This window comes from Macaca mulatta, chromosome 12 (genome assembly GCF_049350105.2).
Source record: "Macaca mulatta isolate MMU2019108-1 chromosome 12, T2T-MMU8v2.0, whole genome shotgun sequence".
Classification (NCBI taxonomy): domain Eukaryota; kingdom Metazoa; phylum Chordata; class Mammalia; order Primates; family Cercopithecidae; genus Macaca; species Macaca mulatta.
In genome coordinates this window covers 3,514,676-3,533,797 of record NC_133417.1, presented here as the reverse complement: position 1 = coordinate 3,533,797, position 19,122 = coordinate 3,514,676, and positions in this window count along the sequence as shown.

The window sequence follows — 19,122 nt, the reverse complement described above, 5'->3', positions numbered from 1 at the left end:
TTTGCATCTTTGGATCTGTTCTGGACTCCACTCTGTCAGCTGACCCGTGTGTGTGCATCCTGAGCATAATTTGTGACTTTAGTGGCTGTCTCTGTGAAAAAAAGTAACTCTGTCTGGAAGCAAAAACTACATTAGAAGTGCTCTAAATAAGATTCTTCCTGTTGTCAGGAGAGCAAAGCCACTGCCCTAAGCAGAGGTGAGGCCTCAACAGCTCCCAGGCACAACCTTAACACACAATGGGGAAGGGAATTCATTTCAAGGGCCACAACATGAGACCAGCATAGCCATGAAAACTGCAATAATTTCACAACAGAATGAAATTCATAAAGAATTGCTCAGAAGCGTGTGATAAGTTACATAAATCACTGTTCCTTAAATTCTGACGGTTGACTAGGACAGAAATAGCTTCACGGTACAGTTCAAACAGGAGAAAGGTAGGTAGGGGTGGTTTCCACACCACACAGGGACTGCAGGAAAGGGACACTCTTCCTCTAAACGGGAGATCCCGGGAGTGATGTGATAAGCCATGGTGAGAGTCACAGAACTGTGCAAGCCGGAGTCGCGGCATTTGCCCCACCACGGAACCTGTGTCCATGAACGACGAGGCTCAAATGTCAGGCCGGGGCAACCGAGGCAGTTATCAGGGGACAAGAAAACGAGCGCACGGTGGAGGCAAAGGTCTGAAATCGCGCGGCAACTTCGAGTCAAGTGGGACAAACTGACTCAAAATACAGGTTCCAAAAACCACCACAGAGAGCTGCTCCTCGGCTCTGGAAAGGCTAAGTGACTAATGCCCACACTGAGCATCTGCTCCCAGAGACGACCCTGGTGACCTAAGGCCCAGCTGCTCCGAACCCGCGCCGAACCTCAGTGAGGAACTTTCTTGGTATCTTACAGCACATTGACATGTTCCCTTAAAATCTGGTATTTCATCGACAATGCAGGCGCCAGCTTTGACTCATACACATTCCGATTAAACAAGATAATTTACACCCTGACCGTGCCAGGTAAGAGGTTTACTACAATCTTTAAACAGAGCCAGAGGCTACAGTCTGCTCCTCCACAACACCATGTCTCTACAAGTTCGATGGGTTTTTACTTTCCATGTCTTCACTTGCCTAGTGCTAGAAAGCAGATAAAAACAGAAGGAACCCAGAAACACTATTGAATGAGACTCAAATATCTTGCAGTCATCATCGAGATGAGGTGTTTATTAAACAGAAATGTTCTCCCCTGTAGAAAGCAGCACACATCAACACGCACCGATAACTGTCGCCAGCATTCCAGATCATCTTCCCTTCCATGGCCACAGTGCAGGGCAATGGACCACGCACACCTGCAGACCCACGGAAAGCGGGGTGACACGGCCGATTCTTGTAGCGAGCAGGCCAGGGTGCACTCAAAGAGCATCTCTTTCCAGGGGTCTGCCATGGAAAGTTACACATTTATTCCACGAGTTAATGGCACTGCACCGAACATTTCTGTAAGAGTCTCTAAGCAAGTATTTCCTTCTGCCTACAATGGCCCGACACAAACTGAAAAAGCTCTTGGAGCTGCCAAAGACTTCAATATCCCCTTAACTATTGTCATGCACATCCATGTGAAGAGACCACCAAACAGGGTTTGTGAGCGCAACATGGCTCTTTATTTAACCTGGGTGCAGGCGGGCTGAGTCCAAAGAGTCAGCGAAGGGAGCTAAGTGTGGGGCCGTTTTATAGGATTTGGTTAGGTAAAGGAATATTACAGTCAAATGGGGGTTGTTCTCTGGCGGGCAGGAGTGGGGGTCACAAGGTGCTCAGTGGGGGAGCTTTTTGAGCCAGGATGAGCCTGGAAAAAGAATTTCACACACACACACACACAAAAATCATCGCTTAAGGCAAGGACTGGCCATTTTCACTTATTTCTGGTAGAATGTTATCAGTTAAGTCCAGGCAGGGCATTTGCACTTTTGTGATTCTTCAGTTACTTCAGGCCATCTGGGCGTATATACGTGCAAGTCACAGGGGACGCGATGGCTTGGCTTGGGCTCAGACGCCTGACAACTACAGTCTTTACTTTTAAGGTGTGGGGTAAGATCATATAATCCCCAACTAAGCTCCTGATGCTGTGTGTGGCATCCAGCAACAGCACGTTCCATTCCTGGATTACATTTGACTCAAGAGTCCACAGTGAGAACGATTTCTGGTGAATGAAACACCAGGCAGGAGGGTGATTCCGCTGGGCAGCTCTTCACACACAGCCCAGGAGCTGAGGGGAGAGGAAGAGGCCCACGGGCGTCCACCGTGCTCACGCCCCCTTGGAATGCGCCCCACTCCTAGAGACCCGGACCCAAGGGAAATCTGACCTGAAAATGGGCAAACCCTCACTTTGCAGAGGGACAGGGACTCGGGGCCACAACTTGACCTCAGAGCAACACAAGTGCAGACAGCACCCCAGGACACCCTCTCCACCCAAATTCAAGGAGGAAAACCAACGCCCCGCCCCCTTGCGGAAACCCCCGGCTGCTGGAGAAGACGCCTGCCGGCGTGTGCAGCCTCTCCCGTCCCACGTTCCGGGCTCAGCACCTGTGCTTCAGCCCTGGCACTGCTCGCCACACCCACAGGTGTGCCAGGAGGGGCAGGTCCTAAGGTCTCCACTGCACCAAAGCCTGCAAGGCAAAGGGGCAGCTCCCTCCAGCAGGAGTCCAGAAGCACACACTGCACCAGCGTCAAGGCATGAGAATTCTCCCCTCGGTCTCCGAGTCTCCAGTCTGTTGCCCGCCACGGTCTTCTGCCAACGGCGAGGCCCAAGCTGGGCGGCACATTTGGTTCTCACCATTTCCCTTGTCAAATCAATACTGCAAACATATCCAATTCATCCTGTCACTAAAAATGAAATAATCCGCCATCTCCATCACAGATGATGCAATCAGGTTTTCATTACCGGGTTTTTGTTTTGTTTAGTTTTTTGGTTTTTTTCTATTTTGAGATGGTGTTTCTGCTCTGTCGCCCAGGGTGGAGTGCAGTGGTGCGATCTTGGCTCCCTGCAACCTCTGCCTCCCGGGTACAAGTGATTCTCCTGCCTCAGCCTCCCAAGTAGCTGGGATTACAGGTGCCTGCCACCATGCCCGGCTAATTTTCATCTTTTCAGTACAGACGGGGTTTCACCATGTTCACCAGTCTGGTCTCGAACTCCTAACCTCAGGGGATCCACCTGCCTCCTCCTCTCAAAGTGCTGGAATTACAGGCATAAGCCACCACTCCCGACCATTACTGGTGTAATTTCTAAGCTGCTCTCTCACACCCACTCCTTTTTTTTTTTTTTTTTTTTTTTTTTTTTTTTAAGAACCAGCTTTATGCCTATATTTTTTCCAAGAGAACCAGTTACCCCATTTCAAGTACAAATAAGACACGGTGTTTAAAAACCAAAAATGCCCATTTGCACAGAAGTCTCCAAATACCCAGTCGATTTAAGCCTTGAGAATAAGATCAAGCTGTTGGCTGAATACAACTTCCCTTTCCATCTGTCTGCCTGTGAGTTAGACACAAGGATGAAGCCACGAGCTAGGGACATAAAGGCAGGAACCAAGGTAGCGGAGACTCCAAATAAAAGCTGGAAGACCAACACAAATGCACCACACCCTGCACACCCTCCTCTCCTTCCTTTTCAGAATTTCCAGAGGATGAAACAGGGACCTTCTCAGACGTCCCACGATGCAGGCGGCCAGAGGGGAAGGCGGCGGCAGCCTGAATGAGGCGACCGGGAAATCACGTTCCACAAACAGAAATTCTCCATGTGCTTTACATCCTCTGTCTCTGAAGAACTATGCCAGGCTAACAGTCGCTAGAAAACCGCATTCAAGTGTCATTTCCCATTTCAAGCAAAGAAAACAGTGGTGGGGCATGAGGGAAAAACATAGCCATGTGTTCTGGGCTATTAAATAAGGTTTTTTCTGTTATAAACGTATAATTTTACATTCTCAGATTTCTGTATAATTGATATGCTTCCTAATTAGCAGACATAGTAATAAAAAGTGAATTCCAAGTGTAAGATCGGAGGAACCGTTCACATGGCTTCAGGTTCTGCTACTGTGTTTCAACTTAAGAAAATGGTTCTGTGTGTTGGTAACAAGGCCTGAGAGTCTGTGTGAGAGTCTGTGTGGCTGTAATCAGGGTTCGTGTTGGCTCCCTAGCAGAGGATGTTACACTGTTACATTATCTTCTACAAAAAATCCTGAAAAAATGAAGGCTGAATAGACATACACACCCTCCCAAAATAATCCAAATGTCCACCGATATGAAAAACAGATGAATTACGGCTTCCATCGTGGAATATTCCTCAGCAATGAAAACCAACTATAGCCACAGGTGCCAACTAGGATAAAGACAACCTTTTAAACACGCTTAAAGTGAACTGACTAGGCAGAATTCCTTGATTACAGGCATCTGCTCCAAAAGGGTACTGTTATTAATCCTGTGATGTAGAATGATAGTTAGCAACCCTGTTTCGGGGCACATCTAGAAAAAAGCAAAATAATGACTACACAATTTTAAATTCTTTGTAAATTATAACTATTACTATGAAAATTCTAAAAATGTGAAAATCTTCCCAACTGTTATTGGACACGCTTCAAAATAAATACCCTGGCATTGCTTGCCACACCCACAGTTGTGCCAAAATAAATGAAAATATAGCCCAAGGTAGTAGAACTGAAACCTGAAGATGTACGAGCCGTCCCTGTCTCGCTATCTATACATCGGGTAGAAATTTAAGAGCAGGTAGTGACACTGCAATGCAAGGCTCAAACCAACTGGGTATTTGGAAACTTCTATGCAAAGTGGCATTTTCGGTTTTTAAACACGGTGTTATTTGTACTTCAAGCAGGTAACTGTTTGGTTCCCTTGGAAAAAATATAGCCATAAACCTGGTTTTTAAAAAAAAAAATACGGGAGTGGGTATGAGAGAGAGTAGCTTAGAAATTTTAAAAGTATCAGCAGGGAGCAGTGGCTCATGCCTGTCATCCCAGCACTTTGAGAGGTAGGCCCAAGGGGCCTTTGAGGACACCGGTCTCCTCTGCTGCCTGCCTGCTGGACTGACCCCCCATGACATTCACTGGGTTTCCACCCCTGTCTCATTCAACATCCCAAGGGTGGTCTTCATCCTCGTCTGGGGCTCAGCTCTGCCCCAATTTCCTAAATCTCTGCCTTCAGAGCCTGAAAACACCCACGCCCAGGGTCACCCTAAGTCCACGTTTACCCCCAGAGAGTCCCCATTTTATGTTTTCCAGGCATCGCCTTAGTGATAATTTATCCTGTAAATTCCAACTGCCTTCACACCTCACCCCTGCTGTCTCCCAGCAGAACCCACTCAGATGCACATGCCCCAGACCCACACCCAGGTCTGTACATGCTGCCCTGCTCTACCCATGTGGGGACCACCTCTCTTTCTTGAGGAATCAGCTGGCGATCATCTCCTTGTGGAGGGCTGCCCTGACTTCCAACTCTCTCCAGCAAAGGCAGAAGCCATCCTCGGTACTTCCCCAAAACTCAGGCCAAGTATGAAGATGGCGCAGATGCTAGCTGTGCCTGGGATGCCATGGGCAGGGTCCCCAGATGCTCTGCACATGGCCCGGGGCACCGCCTGAACACAGCAAGTGCTGAAGAAACAAAACTGACGTGCACTGACCTCTGATAGGGCCTCCTTCACCATCCACATCTGTCTCCCCTCTGGACAGTAAAATCCACAAGACACAGAGGGCTTGTCTCACTCATCTTCAAACTCCCAGGGTCACCCTGGTAGGTAAAGGGGACTCAAATGTCTTCTGAAGGAAGCGACTGGTTAGCTGCCAAGTTAAAGGGCCTCTGAAATTCAGAGCTCTGCATAGCAGTCCAGCACACTTTATTATGAATGACTCCAACCACAGCAGAAGTGGCCGTGGAACCAGTGCTAACCAATTCAGGGTTTGTTCACTGTTTCTCAGTTCATTATCACAACGCATTCTCACAGAGCAGCTGCGCACAGATCCTCAGACATCTACACAGAGTGGGACGATGGCGCCAAGTCACGTCAACGTCCTGTTGCAGACTGGGAGACAGCAGTCAGACACGGACCCAGGTAGAGCACAGACCTCGCGTTAAATCGGCTCCGTGTAAACAGCACTCCCTGCCAGGCCCTTTCCTATCTGCACAGCTTCTACAAATTCAACTCTCGCACCTGACACCTAAGAATACTGCACACCCCCATGTGAATCCCCTACTCACCTCCCAAAATGACCCGGCATGGCCGAGTACAAAAAATGTCAACATAAGGGAACTGGAGGGCATGTGGGGCTTTCTCGAGTCCCTGCTGCCTCCTGATGGGAGGGCCCAATGCTTCACACCCCTAGTGAAGGGCGGGTCTCTTCGGCCCCCAGGCTTTGACCTGGAGCTTAAATCAGCATTAACTAATTTCACTTTCCAGGACCAACTTCAAAGGCCTGCAAAGCCAGAGAAGGGAGAGGAGATGGAACACGCCCTCACCTCAGATCTGCTGCAAGCACACACTTCTCAGATGCGTCCCAAGGTGCACAGCGTGTCCGATGCCTGTTTCACATCCACCGACCTGCAGGTCTTCTATGTGGCATCAGCCTCCTGGGCACTGGGAACAAGAGGTATAATGGCAAGTCCCTTCTGCAGCAAAGCTGAGGCAAAGGGACCCAACACATTGGAACTGACCTTTTTCTGACAGTATCAAAACAGAAGGAAAATACTGTACAGTCAACTCCCCCTCACGCAGGTTTATTTACCTGTGACTCAGAGGCCATGACAGAGAACTTCAGGTTCTTACCGATTCCTATTTTCCCCATCCAGGAAGCCTTTGTTTTTAATATCGTACGAACTTGCCATTTTGTAGGCCAAAAACAGCAAATATTGGCAGTTTCCTACAGTTCAACTGAATAAAATATGATCATGGCCTTTTGTGAAACCATGAAGAAAAGGTGGATATCTCAATATGTGTTTCCAGACTGGCTTTGTTCCTGAAGCGGTAACTCTGTTCACTCAGGATATTAGACACTGAAGAATAAACATCAATATCCCACCAAGAAAACCAAAGGAATGAAATAATTTTGCATCCACCTTGGAACCTTTTTAGGACAAGGCAGGACACAAACTTCTAAAAAGCTGCAATTGTCCCTCTGTATACACAGGGACATGGATTCCAGAACACGCCCCGAGTTTACCCAAATCTACGTATCCACAGGACCCCACGGCCACCCTATGGAACCACATGTAGGAAACGTCGGCCCTCCACAAAGCCAGGTTTTTTCAGTAAGGGTTTGGTTGGAAAAAAAATTAACATAAGTGATCCTTCGAAGCTCAAAACCCATGTTGTTCAGGGTCAGCTGCATTTATTACTTGTGTCATATCTGAGGCCTGAAAGCCATCATTCTCGATACCTTAATGTGACGGTTAACAAACTAACTGTTCCGATTAGAAAGAGGAAAAAGCTTATTTTTAAGCTGACAATGAGAGTGGATGCGGCTACGGTGAACGGAGAACAGACCTAAGCAAGCACCAAGGCTGGGGTGACTGCCTGTGCTCAGACCCACCAGGGCCTGTTCTTCCATCTCCCTCTGCTGAAAGGGATAACCTCCTTCTCCCTCCCCCACGACTAAAGGGCCTTTTTAAAATATTCACACGAGAAGTGCTATGAAAAGCTGAAAGGTCACAGATAACATTTTTAAAAATAAACATTAACGTAAGCATTTAATTTTCGTATAAGGAGTAAGGAAAGGATCCAGTTTCAGCTTTCTACTTATGGCTAGCCAATTTTCCCAGCACCATTTATTAAATAGGGAATCCTTTCCCCATTTCTTGTTTCTCTCAGGTTTCTCAAAGATCAGATGGCTGTAGATGTGTGGTATTATTTCTGAGGACTCTGTTCTCTTCCATTGGTCTATATCTCTGTTTTGGTACCAGTACCATGCTGTTTTGGTTACTGTAGCCTTGTAGTATAGTTTGAAGTCAGGTAGCGTGATGCCTCCAGCTTTGTTCTTTTGACTTAGGATTGTCTTGGAGATGCGGGCTCTTTTTTGGTTCCATATGAACTTTAAAGCAGTTTTTTCATACGAAAATTAATTCAAGATGGATTAGAGACTTAAATGTTAGACCTAGTACCATAAAAATCCTAGAGGAAAACCTAGGTAGTACCATTCAGGACATAGGCATGGGCAAAGATTTCATGTCTAAAACACCAAAAGCAACGGCAGCAAAAGCCAAAATTGACAAATGGGATCTCATTAAACTCAAGAGCTTCTGCACAGCAAAAGAAACTACCATCAGAGTGAACAGGCAACCTACAGAATGGGAGAAAATTTTTGCAATCTACTCATCTGACAAAGGGCTAATATCCAGAACCTACAAAGAACTCAAACAAATTTACAAGAAAAAAACAAACAACCCCATCAAAAAGTGGGCAAAGGATATGAACAGACATTTCTCAAAAGAAGACATTCATACAGCCAACAGACACATGAAAAAATGCTCATCATCACTGGCCATCAGAGAAATGCAAATCAAAACCACAATGAGATACCATCTCACACCAGTTAGAATGGCGATCATTAAAAAGTCAGGAAACAACAGGTGCTGGAGAGGATGTGGAGAAATAGGAACACTTTTATACTGTTGGTGGGATTGTAAACCAGTTCAACCATTATGGAAAACAGTATGGCGATTCCTCAAGGATCTAGAACTAGATGTACCATATGACCCAGCCATCCCATTACTGGGTATATACCCAAAGGATTATAAATTATGCTGCTATAAAGACACATGCACACGTATGTTTATTGCAGCACTATTCACAATAGCAAAGACTTGGAATCAACCCAAATGTCCATCAGTGACAGACTGGATTAAGAAAATGTGGCACATATACACCATGGAATACTATGCAGCCATCAAAAAGGATGAGTTTGTGTCCTTTGTAGGGACATGGATGCAGCTGGAAACCATCCTTCTTAGCAAACTATCACAAGAAGAGAAAACCAAACACCGCATGTTCTCACTCATAGGTGGGAACTGAACAATGAGATCACTTGGACTCGGGAAGGGGAACATCACACACCGGGGCCTATCATGGGGAGGGGGGAGGGGGGAGGGATTGCATTGGGAGTTATACCCGATGTAAATGACGAGTTGATGGGTGCTGACGAGTTGATGGGTGCAGCACACCAACAAGGCACAAGTATACATATGTAACAAACCTGCACGTTATGCACATGTACCCTAGAACTTAAAGTATAATAATAATAAATTTAAAAAAAAAAAAAAAAAAGTAAGCATTTAACAAGCCCATTACGATTTAAAGGAAAAAAAAAAAACGGTATTAAGTTCCTGGGTGCAGGGGCTCATGGCCGTAATCCCAGCACTTTGGGTGGCCGAGGTGGGCGCATCACCTGAGGTCAAGAGTTTAAGACCAGCCTGGCCAACATGGTGAAACCCCTTCTCTAACGAAAATACGAAAATTAGCCAGGCATGGTGGCGGAAGCCTGTAGCCCCAGTTACTTGGGAGGCTGAGGGAGGAGAATCACTTGAACCCGGGAGGGAGAGTTTGCGATGAGCCAAGATCGTGCCATTGCACGTCAGCCTGGGCGTTGAGTGTGAAACTCCATCCCAAAAAGAAAAAAAAATATAAAGTTTTCCTTCCAATGAACCTATCATTCAGCCACCGAGGTATCCTATAGCTACTTATTCAGCCATGAGATACACCACAGGCGATATAGGCGAACAGGACACAGTTCTTCCCTGAAAGAAGGCTGCATCCTCAACAGAAGGGAGGCACATACTCCGAATGGAATCGGCATAGGGAACAGATGCTGCTGCAGGTGAAACTGGCTGCACAGAGCACCCACTCAAGTGTCTGAGAAACAAGGAGCCGTTGGTGCCATCACCTTCCATACTTGAGCTGGGGCAGTGGGGAGCCTGTCATCACCAAGGACAAAAAGCCCCAGAACCACACAACGAGCTTACAAACTCACCGAGGCGATGACTGAGCAATGTGTGTGGAGTGATGCGAACACACAGATGTCAGGGCCACGCGCGGCGTTGGTTTTGTGCATCAGCCTGAGCGTGCCCGGGGTGCCCAGATGGCTGGTTCTGCATTATTTCTGTGTGAGATGCATGTTTGCCTCTGGACTGAGTGGAGACCCATCCTCGCCGGCGTGGGGGGCACCACCCTATCCACCCAGGGCCCGAGTAAAACAGCAAGGCGGGGAAAACTGGGTTCACTCCACCTGTCTGGCTGATGGGCCAGTGACATCTGTCTTCTGCAGCCCGTGCTTCTGGGTCTCAGCTCCTCAGACCACGGTGGGATCCGCACCCTCCGCTTCTCAAGTCTTCAAGCCACACCCTCCCAGGACTCTAGCTTGCAGCCTGTGGGTCCTGGGGCTTCTTGGACTCTGTAGCCCCTGCAGCAAGCCTCGCCCTGGAGACACACGCACACCCGGCTGGCTGTCTCTCTGGAAGCCCTGACTAAAAGCCGCCCCTAAAAGTGGTCTTCAGAATTTCTTTCTAGCCCTAAGATCCCAGCGCCCCTCCTACAATTCTAGGCGGAAAGGTGAACGGAGACCAATGGACAGAGGTGTGTGCGAGGACACGCCAGGCAGCAGCACTGGGCAGGAGGGCACTAACGCTCACTGAGCAAAGAATCAATGTTGCTTGCCACAAAAATGAGAGCAGTAAAGATTTCTTCAAACAGAAATGAGTTTGTATCATGATTTGCTCTTAATACATAAGAAAGCATAAAAGTAGGCCTATTAACACTTACATAAGTCTTTAGAGGCCCTTGAACTACTTCTGCCCCGAGTCCTTCCCTTGCTATTGATGGAAATATGGGAGAAACCAGGAGGTCTGAGCGTGGACCTGGCCGTGCTCCCAGGGGCCGAGGAAAGCACCCATCTGTCCAGTCTTCCCTCCACCCCGCGGGGTTCCCTCTTACCCAGACTCTTGGGCTGACGCGGCTCATGCACTCAACAGCGCCATCATTAAACGTTTAGCTTCGCATCACGAGGGCCTCCTCTGGCCTCTTCTGACCACTCCTGAACCTCCAGTCAGCATTAGTCTGCAGGACACGCGTGGACAAAGTTGATGGATCACGGCCTCCAACGAGGAAGGTGCCAGGCAAGGAGTCGGAGAGCCGGGGATGGAGCAGCCCTCACCCAGGGAGGCGAAGGCCAACAGCGGCCACCACCGAGGACCTCCCTTCCCACCCTGAGGGCAGCTCACCCAGGGAAGCGAAGGCTGACGCCGGCCACCACTGAGGGCCTCGAGGGCTCTCCCCACCCCGAAGGCGGCTGCGATCACATTTTCCCATCGCACCAAGAGACCCCTGTATTGAGCACAAACCTTTCCAACCTTCGAATCAATAAGGAATCACAACACAGACATTCCCTCAATCCAAATGGCCAGCCCACACAACAGACATGCAATCATACACATTTCCTGTGGGAAAATCAGTCAGTCTCTGGGGCCTCGCGCCAGGGGTGGGGGAGCATCATGGGGAGACGCCCCAGCCCCAGCCTGGCTCCTCCCTCTATAGCTCCTTTTCCCTCCTCTTCCCCCCGCCCCTTCCCACCCCCTCCTAGCCTCAGAGGCTCCTTCCTCAAATTCTTTCCCCTTGATGAAGTCATTCATGCCCAAAATACAAGGCAAAGTCATGGGGGCTCAAGAGAAAATCCATACCGTGGCTCGCGTTTTAGATTCTCATAAGTTTGAGAATAACCAAGCAAGAATCTTTGGCATCTGAATGGTCTGAAGGATTCTGAGCTCAATGTCCTGCACTGGCCCGGAGTGGATCATGGGTGTCTCGGACATCTTCACAACTCTACACCAGTTATTTTGAAACACACCAGCAGAATAGAACCATGTGAATAGCTGCTTCTCAGTTAAAAGTAGGAAGAGACTCCAAAAGCTGCCCTCAAGGAACATCCTTCCCATGAGGAGTTTTCTGCATCGGGCCCTTCAGGCACAGGCAAGGCCCCTGGGCCCAACTCCCTCATCCCTGCGTCATCAAGCAGCAAAGACAGTGGGGAATAAAGCAAGTGAAGGAGTCAGTCCCGCACAAAACGGGCTCCAGAAGCCACAGCTACTCTCCCAGTGTGGGAGCCAAGTTCAGAGACCTGGAAACACCAGCATTCCCAGGGAGGAGGGCAGAACAATGCCATTTCCCCCTAGTTTAGGGAGACACCACCCCACGTCCTCTGGCCTTAAAAGAGGAGAGACTTCACATAAATGATTTCAATGACTCCACCACACACAGAAAGTGGGCTGAGGGCTAACACAACCATATAAATGCCTGGCAAAAACACACTAAATGAACACACAGATAAGCAAGGTTCTCCTGTTATCCACCAAATATTCAGAAACAAATCCAGTAAGCAATCTCTTTGCAATCAAAAGACCAATTCAGAGGTGCAGATTAAAAATAAACATACAACTGAACCCTTAATACACCAAGAACCAAATTCCACGGAAGTGTTATCACATCACCACCTCCCAGCTGAAGGAAGCAGCACTGGCCACTGACCAGCTGTTCACTCGTGGATCAGTGAACGAAAGGCAGTGCTGTCCAGGACAATGATGAGATGTTAACCTGAAAAGGGCAAAATTGCAGAGGCTGGAGGGACCTTCCAGGTAACCCGTCCCCCTCAGTGGACAGAGGACCCCCGTGGGACCACAGAGCCCAGAGCTCCAGTGTGTTCGGGGCAAGGACTCAACTGCAACCCTGATGATGTCCGAACGCCTTCTGCCCTTCTGTGTCTCTGCCCCACTAACAGGGAATCCGTGAATGCTAAGGAAATGTAACGCATTTTACAATACATGTAGATTTTTAGCAAATTAAAGATAAACAGTGACAAACTTTGAGAATTAACTAAAATATAGTTCAGTGAATGCCCAAACTCAAAGCTAGTCTCCAAGAGGTGATAAGCTGTGTGTGGTGGTTAACGCCTGTAAATCCCAGCAGTTGGGGAGGCTGACGCAGGAGAATCACTTGAGCCTAGAAAGTTGGGGTTGCAGTGAGCTGTCATTGCACTACTGCACCCAGCCTGAGAAACAGAGTGAGACTGTCAAAAACAAACAAACAAAAACAAATTAAAGGAGTTCAAATGAACTCGCCCATACGCTTTAAATTTTCATTTGGGTACATGGGGTGATCTAGTTCCTTTTTCCCTTGCAATACATGAATAATCTAATAATTAAATATAATCTAACAATTACATGGGAAAATTTAATTATTTTCCCATTTCATTATTCCCTATCTCAGGGAAAAAGTTAAAAGTATTCCCTATTTCAGGGAAAAAGCTAAAAATCATTTTAAACCTTCCTTCCACAAAACAGTATACTCAGTCATCTCTATCTGCTTGATCATGTGGAATTCAGCTTCACATGTCTACAATACGGTTTTTGTTAAACAGCGTTTATGTAGACAGGCGAGAGAAAGAAACACTTGGTCTATGTAGAAGCAGCAGAAGACACGTTTTAACAGAAAAGGGAGAAGATACCACCGTGTGAATCTGGAAATTCTGTCGTCATCTTGTCCACACACGCAGAAAACACCCAAGCACGTGCCTAGTGTCCAACAGGAGCACAGAAAGGACAGGGTTCCTCCAGTTGTTTAATGACCAGCCCCACTTGTCACCGCCACATAACAAAATCCGCACGGCAACTTCAGCACGTTTCATTCACGATTCCACGGAAATCAGGCTGAAGAACATACAGATGTTTTGCCCACATTTAAAAATCCAAGTGTGGGACTCATAGAAATAAAACACATTATGGGTTCACTTAACTTTTCCAAATTTTTACTTGGAGAAACCTATAAAGTTCTTGTCAGTTACATCCTTAAGTTTTTCAGTAATTTTTAAATGCGAAGGTCAGGCAAGACTTGTAAAGAGGTACACACATACGGCCCGGCGTGGTGGCTCACACCTATAATCCCAGCACTTTGGGAGGCCGAGGTTGGCAGATCACGAGGTCAGGAAACCGAGACCATCCTGGCTAACACGGTGAAACCCCGTCTCTACTAAAAATACAAACAATTAGCCAGGCGTGGTGGCGGGTGCCTGTAGTCCCAGCTACTCGGGAGGCTGAGGCTGGAGAATTGCATGAACCCGGGAGGCAGAGCTTGCAGTGAGCTGAGATCTCACCACCGCACTCCAGCCTGGGTGACAGAGGGAAACTGTCTCAAAAAAAAAAAAAAAAAAACAAAGGAGGTACACACATACATGCCATGTTCTTCTCTCAAAGAGACGGGCCCTTTTTTAAGATTCCAGAAGTAAATGTGGTTGTCATCCTGCTTTTGAGAGGATGGGCTGTGTTTTAAGCATGAACAGACTTTCCTCCATGCACCAAGGATGCACCATGGGGGCAGTGCTGCCGCCGCCTCCCCAGTCTCTGCTCAGGGTGGGGCAAGGGGAGCTCCGTTGTCTCCCGTATACACCGTCAACAGGCCAGGTGCTCAGGAGGCGGCTTCCAGGACTCGCTGTAGGCATTCGTCAGCAGGGCAGGCAGTGCCTCGTGCTGGTGGGCATCCAGCAGTAAGGGGGTCTTGCACTTCACTCCCTGGGCCCAGCCGCAGACAGAGGGGAAAGAGACACCTGTATCGTAACTCATGTGTATTTATAGATACACAGAGACTCTGCAGTGCAAGGTGCAGAACTAGAAGGAATCATGGAAATAAGAGGGAAGACATTTGGTTACGACTGGCAGAGTCACCTCAAGCCTCAGCACTTCCTGCCGGAGCCCTCACTGACCAGACTCCTCCAGGGTCACTGCCACTGCCTTGCCCAGCTCATGACAGGGCAGACAGTGACAGAGCCTCAGAACAACCTCCCACTCCTTCCTCACCAGCCCAGGGGATGAGCTGTTCATGAGTGTCCCAAAGCCTGAATGCGGGAACACAGAGGTGACTGAGCAGAAAGGGGGACAGCCACAATGGCCGCGGGTGTGCAGATATTGCGGGGCACCCCAGCAGCCCTTTCCGTCTTAAAGAGGACGGCCACGGGTGTGCTGATGCTCCCGCGTGACCCAGCCGTCCTCTCCACCTTATAGGGGAATGGCCACGGGTGTGCGGATATTCCCGGGTGCCCCAGAGCCCTTTTCACCTTAAGGAGATTTTCACAGTCTCATATCAGTCTCCAAACTCTTCAGTGAGGTTGGAGGAGTATCACTGTGGACCAACACTGATTGGCACCAAGTAAGGGCGATTTTATAACCATGTCTCAACCATGAAACAATCAGGTCTTTGGCCATCTGGTCTAAGCTTTTTCTGTAACAAAGTTGGATAATTTAGTTGAACTTTGGTTTTCCAAAGCTTGTTACAGAAACCACATCTTCCTAGGTGTGGCTCTGTGGTGTCACGTGCACACTTCAGTAGCCAGGCTTGCCAAGACTCACGGCACGTTACACGTTCACCTGAGAAGGCTGCTGAATCATTGAGGGCTCTGGCGTGCTCTGAAATGAATTTGCCACTTCAGCCTACACTCTACTCCCTTGTTTGGTTAAAGAAACCCAAAAAGCAGAATTTGTTTTGGCCAATCGCCTGCTGACCCAACTGCAGAGGTTTTAATTAGAGTACTTTCATTGCATCATAGAAAGCAAAGTCATATAGATCAACTCATTATTACCACTCCAAAGGTTTAGTAAATCTCCAGATAATCAGGCAAACATTTTAAGAAGCTACATTAAGGTTTACAATACTCAAAATTTAAAACTACATCCATGCTCCAAAAAAACACCATTCCCATTTTAGATGGCCAAATGCATATGAGAAAGAAAGAAACGTGCTGAGCGCATTTTTTGGGTAATCTTATGGAGAAACTGCCACTTTAAAAATGGCTCTAGTTCCTGGCTCCAGATGGGTGTGGTGGGTTGCCTCACTCAATTTCAACTCCACCTGAAGCTGGGACACTAGAAATCCATTCGCAGACTCCACGGCACCAGAATTCCCACTTCTGGAAACAGCCAGGAATGCAGTCCTGTAGCAGAGAATTCTTTCCTGCCCACCCTAACTGTCCTCTGTGGAAGGCGACAGTCAAAGACAAGTCCACCCCCCTAGTCGCAACTGCACCACGAAGAACCATTTCAAGGTGGGAAGTGATTGATCAGTGGGAACAGGCAGTTTAGCTAATCACTTATAAGGCAGAGAAGGGGGGTTTGAAGGCCTGTATCTGGTCTTGTCCTCGGTAAACGGTCATCCGCCTGTCAGCCTAAGCCACATGGGAAGGGGCTTCTTGCAGTAAAAGTGGGGGCGCAGTTGTGGGGAGGGGGAATGTCTTAACAATCACTGTTTTACAGGATCACAGGGCTCAGGCAATGTTCAGTATTGTCACACACCAAGGTTTTTACAGTCTGAAGAAAACTACAGTCCTAAAGTGTCAGTTCTCAAAGCCCTTAAGTTCCTCCTGCTAAGATTCCCAGAGTCTCCACTTCTTGCACCGAACCCCAACTTGCACAGGCACCTGCGTCTTCCTCCTGCAGCAAATGCAGATAAGAAGCTGTGGCTCTGCTGCAGTAATGATGCCATGCAGCCCTAACACCACAGCAGAGCAATGGCTCTGGCCTGAATGTCCCCAAAACCTCATGCTGAAACCATCTCCGAAGGGATACATTAAGAGGTGGGGCCTTTGGGAAGTCCTGCTCTCAGGACTGGGGTTGGTGTCCTTGTTGGGAGGCCTAGAGGAGCCCTCCTGCTCCTCCACCACGTGAGTTCTGACGAGACGACCGCTGCCACGCAACACCTGTTGAGGTGCTGCCGTCTGTGAGCCACAGGCCCTGGGGCACCAGATGTGCAGGTGCCTTGACCTTGGACTGCCTTGACCTTGGACTTTCCAGCTTCCAGAGCTGTGAGCAATAAATGTCTCTTTACAAATCACCCAATCGACAGCAGCCGGACAGAGACAGTAATGTCACAACATGAGTCACTTTCTCAGTGGGCCAGAGGACTCCCCATGAGCCACCACTGTAAAGCAAGAACTCCCTGGAGGATGGAAAGGGGTTCACAAGGAATTCTACCCAGCACCAGGGTGTCTGTCCTTTCTTGCAGGAAGACAGCTGAGCCATGGCAGGAAACTACAGGGTGGGTGGGGCTGGACAGTAATGTGTCACCTGCTCATCTAAGCCTCAGTCTCCTGCCTCTCATCACGACAGTGGGGGTAACACCCCCCTCACCTGAGCTGTTGGGGGAGGTAAGAGTGCTGGGTGATTAACAATTGTTAGTTCCACAGAAATAAGGCAAAGAATCTGCCCCATGTCTTATAAAACCAAATCAGCCCAGGAATTCCACATCACTACTAATTTGCATGGGAAAATACCAGATTCTCCTAAGTTCTGGCATGTCATTTGTATTCATAAAGTTTGCAGAGCTTTCACATACTAAGTATATAAAACAGGAAAATAAATCATGCAATTTGGAGGCTGAAGCAGGAGACTCACTTGAGCACAGGCGGCGGAGGTTGCAGTGAGCCGAGGCCTCGCCACTGTACTCCAGTCTGGGTGACAGAACGAGACTCCATCTCAAAAAATAAAAAAAAAAAAGATTTTGCTGCTTCATACTAGTAAAGTGGGCAGACTCTACATGCCAACTCTTATTCAAAGGTCGCCTAACACTGACTCAGGAACTCTGGCCCTGATGTGCTTGGAGTTTTAATCCTAACAGTGTTAAAGACCACTCCCCCAGGAGCTCTGAACAAGTACTCCAGGTATACGCTGAACAAGACCACACACTCTGACCGAAATCTAACTTCCCAGACCCAAACTACAGAACCACAGAAGACACTGCTTCTGTCCAACTTTGTGTTCTGCCATCGTTTGTGTCCATTATTTCCTACAAACCATCTCATTAGAATTTAGGGCACACAAAAGGCCAATACAACAGGGTTACTTTTCAAAGGTTTGGAGGTGAAGAACAGATACAATGCATTAGCTTCCTATTGCTGCTGCAACAAATTACCACAAATGCAAACCTCCTCTCAGCCCTGGAAGTCAGGAGTCCCAGGGCTGAAGTCAAGGGGTCAGTAGCTTGTATTCCTGCCTGGAGTCTCCCAATTCATAGAAGCCACCATGCAGCTTGACTCACAGCCCCACACCCCTCCTACCACTGCCCCGGCCTCAGCCCTGCACCCCTCCGGACCCTGCCCCTGCCCTACACTCGTCCTCTCCCCCACAGCCCTCTGGCCTCTATCTCGTCCTCAGGTCTCCTCCTCTGAGGCAGACCCTCGTACTGCCTTCTCAAAAGGCACATGTGAAGACACTGGACCCACCTGGACAACCCAGGGTCCTCTCCCATCTCACTGTCCGTTACACTCACATCTGCAAAGCCTCTTTTGCCATGGAAACTTCATTAGACTAACAATCATTTAACAAGTCCATTCTAATGATGTGAAAATTGGCATTGTTTTCCTCCTAATGAACAGATCAGTCACCCATGTAACCTATAAATATTTGACTATTAAATATACAATACTGTAGGAGACAGAGATGAGGAAGACGGTTCCTCCCTGAAAGACGACTGGACCCTAGACGGAGGGATAAACATTCTGAACAGAATCAACATAACTCAACATTTGAGTCGGAGAGGTCAAGCAATAAGACGTTCAAAGAAACAACCAGAAAGTATGTACTGTGCCTGTAGTTCACATCTGCGCCTGGCGTCATGAGCACGAGCATGCGGACACGCACACAGGGCCCAAGTGTAAGATCAAATATAAGGAGCTTTCCACTGTAGTATTTAACTAGATCTTATTACAAAATAGCCTCCTGATTTTTATCCAAAAAGTTCTCTGTAATTAAGGAAATTAATTTTCCCCTAAAAGGCATTTCTCTAGCTATCATTCCATATAAACTAAATGGGCATATGAAAGAAAAAAGACAAGGCCGGGCGCGGTGGCTCAAGCCTGTAATCCCAGCACTTTGGGAGGCCGAGACGGGCGGATCACGAGGTCAGGAGATCGAGACCATCCTGGCTAACACGGTGAAACCCCGTCTCTATTAAGAAATACAAAAAACTAGCCGGGCGAGGTGGCGGGCGCCTGTAGTCCCAGCTACTCGGGAGGCTGAGGCCGGAGAATGGCGTAAACCCGGGAGGCGGAGCTTGCAGTGAGCT